Source organism: Cupressus sempervirens, chromosome 8, assembly GCF_028749045.1.
Source record: "Cupressus sempervirens isolate cs-2001-9-10 chromosome 8, ASM2874904v1, whole genome shotgun sequence".
Taxonomy (NCBI): Eukaryota; Viridiplantae; Streptophyta; class Pinopsida; order Cupressales; family Cupressaceae; genus Cupressus; species Cupressus sempervirens.
Window position 1 is genome coordinate 201,881,336 of NC_143125.1, and position 14,579 is coordinate 201,895,914.

Sequence of the window (14,579 nt, forward strand, 5' to 3'; positions counted from 1 at the left end):
GAAAGTCAAGAGTGCATTTGAGAGGCTGTTGATCCTGTTAGTGGCAGCATTTGGTTTTTTCCTACCTGTGGCTTCCTAATAACAAGCCTGCAATACATATCAGAGCAGCTGCACTACTATATAAGGGACTGCATTTCATAAAGTGAGACCTGCGTCAATTCTCCTGAGCATTTATGTTCTGATCTGAAGTCTGCATTTATATATTGGAGGCTTGATACTGCTGAATAGAGATCTGTGGTCGCTATTGGGAGTCTGCAATTTATTATTTTGGGCCTGCATTGTATTTGAGACGGCCACATTGACTGTGGTGGCTTGGTCAATGAAATTTTGAGACGGCCTGCAATAAATATCAGAGCAGCTGCGCTACTATATAAGGGACTGCATTTCATAAAGTGAGACTTGCGTCAATTCTCCTGAGCATTTATGTTCTGATCTGAAGTCTGCATTGATATATTGGAGGCTTGAGACTGCTGAATAGAGATCTGTGCTTGCTATTGGGAGTCTGCAATTTATTATTTTAGGCCTGCATTGTATTTGAGACGGCCACATTGACTGTGGTGGCTTGGTCAATGAAATTCTGGAGCTGGGAACTGTAAGAAAATAAATCAATTTGACTAAGGTTGGTTGGATTTAAAAAGATCATCAACGTGCCTTTAATTAGGTTCCTCAGAATTATACTTGTGTTTGTAATTCCGCTTGCCATAATCAAATTTGAATTCAATAAAGATGGGTGTTAGTTAATTAAAGTTAAAGTTCAGCATTGAAGTTTCCCATATCGGTTGCAATACAAGTTATGATTTTGTATTCAAACTATTCTAGAGTTCCATATATGTGTGTTATGAATGCAACTACAAAGAGATTTCTCATAATATTGAATTGGCTTGCAAAGTGTTTGTCAAAATGCCAAATTTCCTAAATTTGTCAAAAAACTGAATTTGTTGAAGTTATTACCTGCTGAGGGTTACTACAGTGGTATTAGAGCAGTTTCCTGCCAGCCTGCAGGAATTGGGCTCAGTTATTATTTTGATTAGTGCTTACTTCATAGATTGTCAAATTGATTTTGTGATTTAGTTTTCAGTATTTTGGATGGTGATAGGAGATTTGGTATTCATTATACCCGCAAAGAGCGTAGTTCTCTGCCTAGGGATGGAGAATCTAAGATATGAGGTATTGTGAAACATTTGGATGTGCTAGTGAATGAGCTGAATCAAAATCACAAACGGATAACCCAACTGATTTCAAATCCAAGATTTGAGCAGAGCATGATATTGCTTTTTCGAACAGCAAAATGTGATGACATAGTTGTGGCTACAAATTTGTGGGACATTTCTTCTAAGACATTGCATGAGTTGGGCACAATTGTGGTGGAATGTGATGAGAATTCATGTCAGGTTTAGTCAGATGATGCAGTTGCTAACATGAGTTCCCAGGATCATGTATTTGATGGTGATACAACGATAGTGGGAGTAGGAGCATGCGACGATACTATCATATCAGCAACCACTTTTGTGTCGATTGAGCCATCTAGTAAGGAGTTTAGCAGTATGCATGTGGTTGTAGATGTCTACTTCGATGATAGTACACTTCTTATTGATGATGAGGTGAGTGATGTAGTGACAAAGTCATGTTATACTATCGATCAACACAGTGTTGATGTTCAATTTGTGGACAATCCTATGTTCGACATGGATGTAGCATTGTCTTATGACAATCTCCTTTTTGAGATTGAGGTTGATCACTCACCTGAGTGGAGCTGGGCTCAGTTTTCACCATTTGCAAATTCAATTCGTTTTTCAGTTGCGACAGTTGGTGATGTTCCTGTGACAACACCTATTGTTGATACAATTGACATGAGTGCTTACGGTTCTCATGTAGCTACGTCTTTTCAGGGATTGTTGGTGATGATCAAGATTCCAGTCCAATATATATTGTGGGTAGATACAGGGAAGAAGAGGATGCATAGATATTCTATAGACTTGCCTTTTGGTGACATTCTAACTTCTACATCATCAACACAAGTTTTGGGTGCTATGTTACAGGACGTATGGTTGGTTCTGATGATGTTGGTTTGCAATTGGTTCACTGTCGATAGAGATGTCACGCACTTCTTCATTTGGGATCTAGGTGGAGGTTGTAGTTCACTGTGTTACCAGATTGCTTGAGGACAAGCAATCTCAAGGAGGGGGGACTGTAATGTCCCCATTTTTGCCAGCATTGGAGTTTCACGGATTAGCATATTATTGTGATCCTCGTAGGCTAATTGTTGTGGATAGAAGGTCTTTTGAGGTAGTGGCTTGACTTGGGAGGGTCTTGTCTTCTCCACAATTCAGTAAGCTACGGGTTGGTCTTCATTTGGCTCAGATTGGACTTCGTTTGGGCTTAGTTTTGTGTACTTACTATTTGTGGTAAGTTGGGTGTTGTTAGAGATGGACCCTTTCTATTTTTGGAAAGAGCATTTGGTCACATGGAAAACAATAGATATGACTCCTATTTTAGATGGCATATTTAAATGATGAGCATTTTGGGAGTTATTATAATTTTAGTGGCCAAATTATAATTAAATTATTAAATGGCTTATTATAAAGTTATAATTTAGCTTTATAATTTCACTTAAGTTGAGAGTTGAGTTATCATTGGAAATAGCTATTTATTAATTAGCTAAGCCAAGTCAAGTGAAAGAATCTAGTGGAAGCTTCTAATTAATGTTGTGTGATGAAGCTTCTTGAGTGAAGTTACATTTTCGCAACAAAAAGGGCATATGGAGGTTATAAATATAAGCCCATTTGTCGAGAAAAGCATGCTTGAATATTTATTTTCTTTTATTGCCTTTGTGGCTTTCTGAGGTACTGAATTTTGTTGCCCTTGCTGAGGCATAAGGGAAGTTGAGAAGTGTTTTCGAATCATTGCTGAGGTAAAATGATTCCATTTAATCTCCCTTACTGTTATTATCTGTGGCTGGGAGTATTTCATTTTTGGAGTTTTCATAATTCTGAGATTTATTTCTGAGGATTGCATTTGCAACTGTGATTGCAAATTGTTATTACTTCTCTATTGTTGCTTCTGTTTATGAGAAGTTTAATTTATGCTGATGAGATCAGAGAACTTGTTGGTTGCTGATGAATTAATACATATCTGCAATTTGTTCATGAGAAAGTCAAGAGTGCATTTGAGAGGCTCTTGATCCTGTTAGTGGCAGCGTTTGGCTTTTTCCTGCCTGTGGTTTCCTAATAACAGGCCTGCAATACATATCAGAGGAGCTGCGCTACTGTATAAGGGACTGCATTTCGTAGAGTGAGACCTGCCTCAATTCTCCTGAGCATTTTATGTTCTGATCTGAAGTCTGTGTTTATATATTGGAGGCTTGAGACTGCTGGATAGAGGTCTGTGGTTGCTATTGGGAATCTGCAATTCATTATTTTGAGCCTGCATTTGTATTTGAGACAGCTACATTGACTGTGGTGGCTTGGTCAATGAAATTCTAGGAGCTGGGAACTGTTAGAATATAAATCAACTTGACTAAGGCTGCGTGGATTTAAAGAGATCATCAATGTGCCTTTAATCAGGTTCCTCATAATTATATTTGTGCTTGTAATTCTGATTGCCCTAGCAATCAGATTTGAATTTGATAAAGGTGGGCGTTAGTTAATGAAAGTTAAAATTCAGCATTGAAGTTTCCCATAATCGGTTGCAATACAAGTTATGATTTTATGTTCAAACTATTCTAGAGTTCCATATATGTGTGTTATGAATGCAACTACAAAGAGATTTCTCAGAATATTGAATTGGCTTGCAAAGTGTTTGTCAAAATGCCAAATTTCCTAAATTTGTCAAGATATTGAATTTGTCACAGTTATTACCAGCTGAGGGTTATTACAAAGGTTCATGGAAAGCCAACTGATCTACAATATCCACCAAACTGCATTAAAGCAGAGACAACTTGATATGAGGGGCATGCACAAAGTGTGCACTTATCACTGCTAGATTCACAGTCTGACTTACAATGGTCAGACAGGAAGCAAAAATTTATCATAACTACTATAGGAATACTGATTTGCATTCTTTGCTACTATGAAACATGGATTTTTAATCTGTTTGGAGTGTCCGCAAAAGCAGAATATTAACGCTGATTACTGTATATTCATGAGAATAAGCTTTTATCGCAATTGTTTTTCCTGCAATCAATTATTTCTTCAGCAGCAGACTACTTAAGGAGATGAAACACTTATTGCAAGCATATTGTGTAGAACAGAGCACCATCTGTGTGAACGCATTCCCTCACTGTAAGTACTCTGGAAGAGAACACTCTTTGCTGCTTGTAGTTGCAGTTGAGTTTCTAGCAGATAAGTTGTGTGACTAATATCTTACACGTCTTAATCAACAAACTTTTGACACATGGTACTCATACACTTTTACAAGCAGCAATATTGTTATATCAGCTCCAATATATAAGAATGATATTTTGGTCAAGTCTGTACATCCCTCATATCCTCCATCGCATGGCATGGCCCTTTCATTTTCTATCTTAAACCCACCTTTATTACCATGTATAAAAAAATTCCTTTAATGGGACAGTGACCCCTCTCTTCGTAAGATTTTAGCATATCTTTTCCATATGTTCTATAGCCTATCATATACGTGGCTCTTATAATGCTCTGGTCTGATCTAGTAGGCTCACTGACTTGCACAACCCCCCCACTCTATTTGACTTGCACAAGCTGTCATTATACAAGGGGTTGTACTAGACATATTTTCTGTTCAAATGAGTACCATTGCCAATTAATAAGAAACTGATATGCACTGGTTATAACCTTCAATGCAAGGTCATTTCTTCTAATTTGATAGTAGTATCAAAATTGTTGCCACCAAGACGTAGCTCGTTCATTAACAGTTTATGAAGTGATTCTATTATTCTTCATTCAGAATCGACTCATATATTTCATATTCCTTAATTTATGTAATGTCTTCCATCACTGATTTTCCATTTGTATTTATCCCGATCTTGCCTTCTAAAGTAGTTGCTTGGTGCTGAAGAAGTAATCCATTCTTAATATATGTTTTGATCTTTACCCTTAACAAAGCACGTATGATTCAATGGTAATACAAATTGTCTCTACCATAAGCGTCGATAACCATTCATCAATAGTATCATTCCTTCTATGCCGATATGTTGTGGAGTACATTGTTTGACCTGTCGTGGATCATTTGTTGACGATGGTACATTTGTACGGGATTTGGTATGCTCACAATGCGAATCGACTATCACACCTCACAGTTCTTGTTCCATGATTTTGATTCCCTTAAAAGCCATGTATGACCATAAATATTTATTGCCTCTTGTATTTAACTATATTACCTTCCACATAATAGTGAAGCTTGTATATTCCTTATTTTTGCCCGGCAGGGCCCAATATGCCACCTGCCTTCTGAGTGTCTTGATTGCTGCGTGGATCCTTCTATTGGAAACTATTTGCATTGAATGTTTGTCCATTGATCTTTTCACCTTTTCACTAATCGATCTGATTGGTCTTTTAATCCCATTTTCCTTTTGTATTCCCTGTAAATGTCATTTCCATTCCATACCTGATTTTCCCTTGTCTCTTTGTCCATGTCCTCCCTTGCACACACCTTAATGCAAAATTTCTATATGATATAAACCTACGATGTATATAACATGTTGTCACATCTTGGCATTCACCCTTATAGTATGAAGAAGGGAGTAAGTATGTCCCTCGGTTCTGCTACTTAATCTTCTCAACCGTCACTTATCTATGGAAATGTACTTCATCCAGTCTGCTCCCCTTTCAATGCATTTACCTCTGTATTGGCCCGTGGTTCAAGTAGAAGATAGTACATATGTTTATTTCCACATTGGCCGGTAATAGTTGATCACTACTGGCAAAGTCGTTCTGCAATGCTCTTCTACTGATTTGTCTGCTCTCTTTCCGAGATTCTGGCATTAAACATGGTACAATGTTTTTTTTTTAGTTCTTCCATCTACTTGCTCCCAGTTATACTGTGTTACACTAATGTTCAATGTTTTATTATCATCTGTACACGGTTTTGATGGCCACATGCACTGTATTTAAAATTCATATATTTATGAACTATACATATTAATTCTAACTTCTTACTTCCTCTGTACTACTAATCAGTATCTATTAATTTCTCTCAACACCTTAATCGATGGAATACATTTAACTAAATTCAATTTTGTTTTATGATTTATCTTACACGAATAACTACACATCTCATTTCTCCACTCGATCCCACTTTTCAGTCCAAAATTTTCAAAGATCTCAGTGTGCTAAAGTTCTCCAGAAAAGATGTCAAATTTTCACAAATGCTCAGATCCAAACATCTCCACCTTTTAAGCCACCAACATGCGAGACCAGGAAAAAAACACTGTGATCAGGGAATTTAATCAAGCCATAATGTTCAGGTTTTTAGAAATTGCTTGGCCTCCTTACAAGATAATGCAATGTAAATTATACAGGTCTGCAACTATCAAATTATTTTCTCTATTATTGTTTGAAGTGTAACATCACTTACATTTGCAGCACGGCTCTGATACCCTGTTGAATTTAAAAGATCTTTTTCTGCAAATGTAATGACACTGCCATTGTAATTTGTGTTTTTCAACAGCAGATTTGAATGTTATATAAATATTCGTAGAAGAGACATGTCTCTTCACGTGTGTGTGTGTGTGTGTGTGTGTTTCTCTTATTTATGATTAACCAATGACAATAGAGAGATTATCTCTAGGTCAATTTAATCTGACAGAAGCTATAACCTTAACAGTTTATTCCTAGGGTGTTTAGGAAAGATTTTAAGTTAAGGCCCAAATACTCGATTTGGAGGCCTAATTGTTCTAGGTCTTTTAAAGGCCTGTTTTACATTTTCTGTTTGAGGGTGTTTGGAATGAAGTTTGCAACCTCCGAAATGGTTGGTTCTCAATGGGATAAGATGTCTAAAGCCTCTGACATGCTCATGGGAAGCTTGTAGTGAAAGATCCTAGGGAGTGCCTGTGTGATAGCCTTGGAAGGTGAAGAGTCCAATTAGGGATTGATGAAGCTTTGAGTGTGTTTGCAGGAATAGGCGAGTTGGTTGTGATCAGTGGACATTTGGAGAACTATACTTGAACTACCTGATTGCCTCAACCATTGGTGGGACTTGGAACTATCCCTTGTCATTGGAGCTAACCAAAGTTATTGTCATCTTACCTTGTCAAAGAGACATTCTACTTGCATCAGGATCATGATAAGGAGGGTAACCATTGTAAATTATGTCCTGAGATACAAGACAGTTCCAATCTGCATAAGGGGAGCATAAGAATTACGGAAGGAGAGGAAGGATGGGGAAGAGGATAAGGAAGTACCCTCCATACAGGCAGCAAAGATGAGGGGTTGTGACCCTTTTGAAGGGTGGTAATTGTGAAAGGGTATGACCATTGCAAGGGACAAATATAGTGAAGAGATGTGACTCTTCTTCACATTGAAAGATATATAGAGGAGAAGGTTTCATTTGAGGAGGGCATCCAAGATAAATAACGTTGGGAAAAAAAATATTATTCTCAAAGGCCACAATGGAAAGTGGAGACTTAATTCTTATGGAAGGTGTTGACCCTTTCACCAATAATGTATAAAGGAGAGATCATTCCAAGCTTTCAAGGATCAATTATCTATCATCAACGACCAATACATCAAATCAGCACTCACTCAATCATCACTCCTCAATCTATGAACTCCACATTCTTTCAATCATCATCCAATATCATCAATAGAGAAATCATTCTATCATTCCTCAAACATCAATTGGGAATCAAGCAAACAGCCCTCCAGTTGATTCAATCAGTCTATATTAATCTTTCAATCATTGAAAAGGAAGGAAGAATATACATTAGTAATAAGAAAAGAGATACAACAGTTCATATTTATAATTTGCGATCTCTGGTATGAGTATCTTAATATGTTCACTGCACAATATTTGTGACTGCCCGTTACTAAATTAAATGCATATAATTAATGCTTGCATATGACTGCTTATATTACTCATTAGTGTATAAATTTATACTTATAGTGGCATATTTTTGAAATGAAATAGATTGTTGTTTATACTTTGATATATTGCTGATTCCTTATCTATGACTTGGCCTAATATATGGACACATGGAATATGTGATTTGGATAAGATACTGTGTTTTATCTCTGACTGATTTAATCGGCAATGGTGGGAAAAAGTGAGGATTTTTCAATTGCAAAAATGGCAATAAGGTCACCTTCTAAGCATGCCACCTCATGTTTGTCACAGGGAGTCTGCATGGGGCCAAAGGGGGGCAATGTGGACTTCCTTTGGGCTTAGGAAGGATCGATTACAAGACACTCTATTATGAAGGTTCCTCACAATCCCTATCATCGCAAATGGATGTTCAATCATTGGAGGTAAATTAAGGATGGCAGGATGGAGGAAAACAGCACAGTACCCCACACCAGGTACACCAAATGGTATAGGCCACATGAGGCCAAGAGGGGTGGTAAATCCACTCTTGGGCCTAATGTAGGAGGTTTCTTGGGCACCTTATCAAATTATCTTACCTTATTACCTCTATGGTTGAATCACTTTAGAACTGATTTTTGCAATCTATTTATTTGATCTATATCCATGCATACAAACATTTAGACTTATCTTCCATCTTGTCCTCACAAGTGATAATGTTTTTTGTAAATAAAGATAAATTATTGGAGATCAGATTTTCAGCTGAACTAGTATAAAGATGGGAGAAACATATAAAGATTGTAACATGCTGAATACAATGAATGTCCATTAAGGCGTCAATAACATAAGTCTGAAAGATTCAAGCTTGAAGGAGTATTGTATGCCTCCACATTTTGAACAATCCACTATAGCGTGGTTTATGCAATGCTACAAGCATTAGGGCATATCATTGAGATTCTGAAAATCTCATCATGGTATCAAAGATCAAGGTTTAGCAATCAGAATGCCAACAGTGAAAATCATGTGGCTTCTTATACATAAAAATCATGATTATTGTTTTAGGCGAAAAAGCAAAAGTTCATTTTTTATAATTGAATCACGGGTATTATGAAAAATCATGACTGGCTACAAATATACATATCGCAGGTAAAATTGAAGAAGTCGTGGCGAAAAATGTTTGAAAAAATAATGAAATCCTTTTTTGCAAACCTCAGGGATTTTTATATGTAAAAATCACAATCCAATCATTGAAGAATATCGAAGGAGGTTCACATGAAAGATCGCAACTAAACAAACGAATCATAACAAGGTCAGTAAAAAAAAAATTCCTACCATTTTCTAAACCATTACAACCAGCAATTTGGTCTTTTCCTTCCTCAATGACTACTTTGGCAAGAAAATCATCTAATTTACAAAGACCAAAGATGAGCTCTTTAGCAAGTTAAGGATTCAATTCACTAATTGATCAAACAAGGAAGAAGATTAAGTTCTTAAGATCAGACAATTTGGGAAATCATTCCTCCAAGGAGTTTGAAAGTTTCTATAAGAAAAAAATGATAAAGAGGGAGTTTACAAGGCATGCAACCCACATCAGAATGGGGTTGCAGCGCAAAAGAATAGATCAGTAATGGGGCTGTTAAGGCCATGATTTGTGACCTAGACTTGCCAATGTTTTTGCCAGTAAACCATGTCTCACAGCAAAAGAGACATTGAGTGGTGTGTGTTGGATAATGTTGTCCTTGATGTCACGCAAATGTCATATCAGTCATTAGTCTCAAGTTCACCGAGCTCAGACAGTCTGCAATGCAATTTACAGTGCCAACCGAGCTCACTCGGTCATCGAAGGAAATATGGAAGACAGTGTTAACCGAGCTAACTCGGTCAACGAAGGAAATGTGAAAAGCCAGTGTTAACCGAGATTCACTCGGTCTCCAAAGGTTAGTTTCCACCGAGCTCACTCAGTCATCAAATGAATTATGAAAAGTCAATGTTAACCGAGATTCACTCGGTCTCCAAAGGTTAGTTTCCATCGAGCTCACTCGGTCATCAAATGAATCATGAAGAAGTCAGTGTTAACCGAGCTTCACTCAGTCTCCAAAGGGTAGTTTCCACCGAGCTTACTCAGTTATCTCAGGAAACTCAGTACTTACCGAGTTCTCCCGGCGACTGAAGGATTGTCACGAAGTTCGTTGTATACACCGAGCTCAGTCGGTTAACACAGGAATTATTTTCTGAACAAAGTTTTCCGTGCAGGGTCGGCCAGTATTAGGATGTGCAAATTAATTACTTCTAGCCGACTGTTGTAATTGTTTGAATAGTCAGTAATTCGAGCCGACTTAGATAATCTGAAAGGTATATATGGTCATTCAAGTTATGGATTAAAGTGTGTAATTGAAAAAGAGAAGTTATGAATGTGAATTATAGTATGAAGAGGCGAATGTTGAGAAAAGTTTGATGAAGGATCAGATGTGTTGAAGGAGCTGCAAAGTTGTATTTGATCAGTAAGGATCCAGCCAAGCATAACAGAGATCTGCAATCAGCAAAGATAAGTTGCACATTATATCAGGTCATTTCATTGTTGCTTTCTAACCATTGTAACAGTGTATTCAAAATCTCTTAACAGAGTTGGTTTAACAGCCATTCAATAAATCCTCTAACAAGGTGACAGTTCAGTTGAATTGTTCTAAAGACCTCTAGCAAGGCCACTCCTAACAGGGTGATTAAATCCTTTAACAGGGTCACACCTAACAGTGTGTTTTTGTAACCTTTAACAGGGTTGGCTCCTAACAGGGCTCACTTCAGAAGAGTGAAAAAGTTACATTGGTGGTTTTTCCCATATTGGGTTTCCACGTTAAAACTGGTGTCTCATGTGTTCTTAATTACTGAATTACTTTGTGCATGATAACATATCAGTTCTTAATATTTATCATTTGCTGCATTATCAAGTTTCAGCATTTTATTAATCAGATCAAGGGTATATTTAGACATCTTAGGGACTGTGGAAAATTTATGGAATCACTGATTCACCCCCTCCCCCTCTCAGTTACTCTATTCTCATTTCCAACAGTGTGAACCTAGGTGAGTAGTTTCCACATCTTTGGTTGTTCAGCTTATATCCAGATTTACCAGGGACGCATCCCTGGTCTTTTTTCAGGCATCCCTGTCCCCAGGACATCCCTATAAATTCTGCATGTTTATAATGAAATCTAGGGCAATTTGATTTTGAATCTCGAAATAACAAAAAATTGGCAGAAGAATTCTGCTAATTCTCATTATCTAAGGTTCCATAATGTGTGTGTATACTTTATCCATGTTTTCACATGAATATTTTAAAATTCCCTACATATTTTAATTTTCCCTATTTTTATCTAGCCATCTATCCCCTTTGCTGTCCCCTATCCATCCCCAAAATTGGCTTGAAAAATCAGCATCCCAGAGACACGTCCCCCCATCCCAGAAACTCAAAGTAACCTTGCTTCATCTTTATTCTAGGGAAAAGTAGTAGTCGGTAGGGATATAAACTTTGAAGAAGACTGTGCAACTAAGTAGACTCATTAGATCTTTCCAATGGTAGAGGATGAGTAGCTCCAAAGGTTTGAGTTTGGGTCTCCAGAGACACCAGTAGCTTCCAATTCCGGATAGTGGCCTTCAAATGAGGAGGGAGAAACCTTAGTCCCCTCCAGTTCTGTTCAGAAGACCTTGATGGTCAACACAGACATTTTCAAGAGAATGTTTGCTCAGGAGAGCAGAGCTCCAAAGAAGTTTCCTAGCTACATGGCATTGCTGAGAAACATCATAGAGCGTTCCATTTTTTAGGAAGCACAAAATCAGCAGGTAGCTGATGGATTCATGCAGAATTTCTTCGTTGTTAAAGGGATTGTTGATTTTTTAGGTCAGATGAAAACTTCCACACAAGTTCAGTGTAAACATGTGAAAAGGTTCAAGCTGTTCTTCTTCTTTTTTCACTTTTGCGAATTAAAATGTTAGTCTTTTATTTAAATAAAAAGATTATAAGTCTGAATAAAATGCAGCTAAAAATTTAGACTTACTTTACATCTCGTTCTTATAATTCATAAGGACTCTTTTCGTAAACAAAGCTGATTTTTAGGAGGTTGATTTTTTAATTTTTTACCTGAATTAGTATAAAGATTGGAGCAAGTTAGAAAGTTGAAGCATAATATACTGACTTCCATGCAACTGTCAGTAGCATCAGTTGTGAAGGTTGCCTTGTAGACTTTTCCAAAAAAACAATGATTGATTTGAAGGTTTACATTTTGTGTATGTTTCCACATTTTGAAATTTTCATTATTGTGTGATTTATGCAATGTTATTTAACATTAGAAAATAATCATCACGATTTTGAACATTTCTTTCCATTGTAAGCTTATGCAATTTTTACCTCGAGAATTCTTGCCAACCCTTGGTGCGATGCACTCCTTAAATGGGCTTGCAAATTTTATGATCTGGATTTCAGTATCATTCACAGGAGTGCTCCTTTGTACTGAGTAACAGCTTTCCTGACTCGATGAATTTTACACCACTTCTTTATCATTAGAAAGACCAGTCTTCCACTCAGCAGATGAGTTCAAAGCGCTTTTCATCGGCACACCAAAGACACAGATAATAGACGACAAAAACAAATGGGCAAACATGGCAAGACTTATCGTAACTCAACCTATGACCAAAGAAATGACAAGGACTTTGCTTACAATGTGGCATGATACAAAAAACACCTGTGATATAACAAAACCCTTAGCCTCAATGGCAACAATAGACTATACACAATACAATATTTCATTCTCAATGATTAACTTTGCGGTAAATGTTAATGCATCCGTAAAACAACGAGTGCTTGTTAGTATGGATGATATTTACCGGGAAAAAGGGCGGCCAGTAACGCCGCTTCGACAAAGTAAACTATTAATCATACTTGCTTCCCTAATTCAATCTCGCTAAAGACGTTATTTGTAATAATGGACCTTAATGTGCTATCATTTTATCTTTTTCTATTCGAGAGTAAGCAGGGTCACACTCGATCATACAGAGTACACTTTACTACAAATAATCAAATATTCCACTCTCGCTGCGACCGCCTCTAAACCTGACGTAGATTTCACCAAGTTTAACGCCTACCGTTAATTTTATGCGTTAAATTCTTTCGCTGAAGACAAGTGTGCACTAAACAGACCGCAATTCAGCTTTATTTAAGAGCTTGAAAAGTAAACCCTGCCATGTACAGAAAATTGTCCCATAGGCTATTTTTAGCCTCGTGGACGTTAAAATTTTATCTATCCATCTATCTATCAATCTGCTTCCTTCAATGCCTACGTCTGTTGTAAATTTCGTGGCGTTTGTACTTTAAAAAAAGTTTAAAATGGTGAATTGTTAGAATAATATTATCCATTTCGTCCTTGATATCGAGCATCAAGTCTAAATTCTCTAGAGATATTCAAAGCTTATAAAAGAAATTAAATAATAGATTTAAAACAGCACATTTCCATCTAAGACTGCAAAGCTTACCTGCATTGCAAATGTTCCTCAGAACCTCGCACCTTCGGCGAATCAAAGAATAGAAGTCACACGATACTCAGATCAAACTCAACACCCCGTAAGATCCATCAAGCAATATGAAAACTTCATATTTCATCAGATGCTGTTAAAGTCAAATACACAGGCGGTGGAAAAACTATTAACATTATGCTTCAGATTTGCTTAAACTCAAATGGAGAGGGAAAAAAATAGTTCAAATCATTCTGCTTCAGATTCAGTTACAGTTAAATATTGTGGGCAAAAGCGGTTTGTCCAATTAACTTAATGACAAATTGAGCTACATTGTAAGATCTGGAGCAAGAAAATGCTCAAATGACTGATATAAGTTTAGATTTACTTGAATCGCAGAATGTAGTAAGCACCATTTGGAAAACAGCTGGTTGTAGTTGACATTTGTCATTTCGCCATGCCCATAGCTACGCACAAACTGGCACTGTTAATTTAAACAGTCGCTCCATTCTTACCCTGTCCGAAGGCCTTTACCCTCCCACACGGTCATATGCGCTGGCTTTGCGGCTGTGGCATAGAAGTTCGTCACAAGGATTTATTTGTGGGCCCTTGTGACTATCTTCTGACGGTGAATCCTTGTTTCGCTGATTGCTAGGGTTCGGACCTAATGATATGGCTATTCACGAGGAGCATAATGACATAAAGGGCCCAGTCGCCAAATTTGGGTTAAAATAAGATGTTGATGGTTTGGTTTAGAGGAGCAATCTTTCTCAAACTAGTTTTACTTGCACATGAGCTTTCTCATTTTGCGAAGATTTCTCTCAACTAGGAAAATTAGGTTGGGAGTAGTCTTCATTGAAATTAAAGGAAATGAGTAAATTTTAATTTCCCTTGTGTTTTTGTGTTTTTGAGGATTCTTACTTAAAGAATACACTACGTTCGTAATAATAATAATAATAATAAAAGGTCAGCTCGGGAGTAGGAGCATGGAGATTTGACTTTGCAAGATATTTTAATTTACTAGTTTGTTTGGTTGGAAGTAGATATCGTGTCTTTCAGGGCCCGTTTGGTTGCAGGGGTAGGAATTG

At 37.2% G+C, this 14,579-nt stretch overlaps 1 protein-coding gene across 2 annotated transcripts in view; it reads right to left on the reverse strand.

The window, feature by feature from the left end:
• The window catches only part of LOC149542215 (plant/protein (DUF810)), a 307,344-nt gene extending 293,125 nt beyond the window's left edge, over window positions 1–14,219 (reverse strand). For both annotated transcript variants that reach the window (XM_089797228.1, XM_089797227.1), the window contains exons 1-2: window positions 13,880–14,219; window positions 13,513–13,645 (exon numbers count right to left, since the gene is read on the reverse strand). The gene's annotated coding sequence lies outside the window, so the exon portion shown is untranslated. The remainder of the gene's footprint in view (window positions 1–13,512; window positions 13,646–13,879) is intronic.
• Window positions 14,220–14,579: the final 360 nt, after the last annotated feature.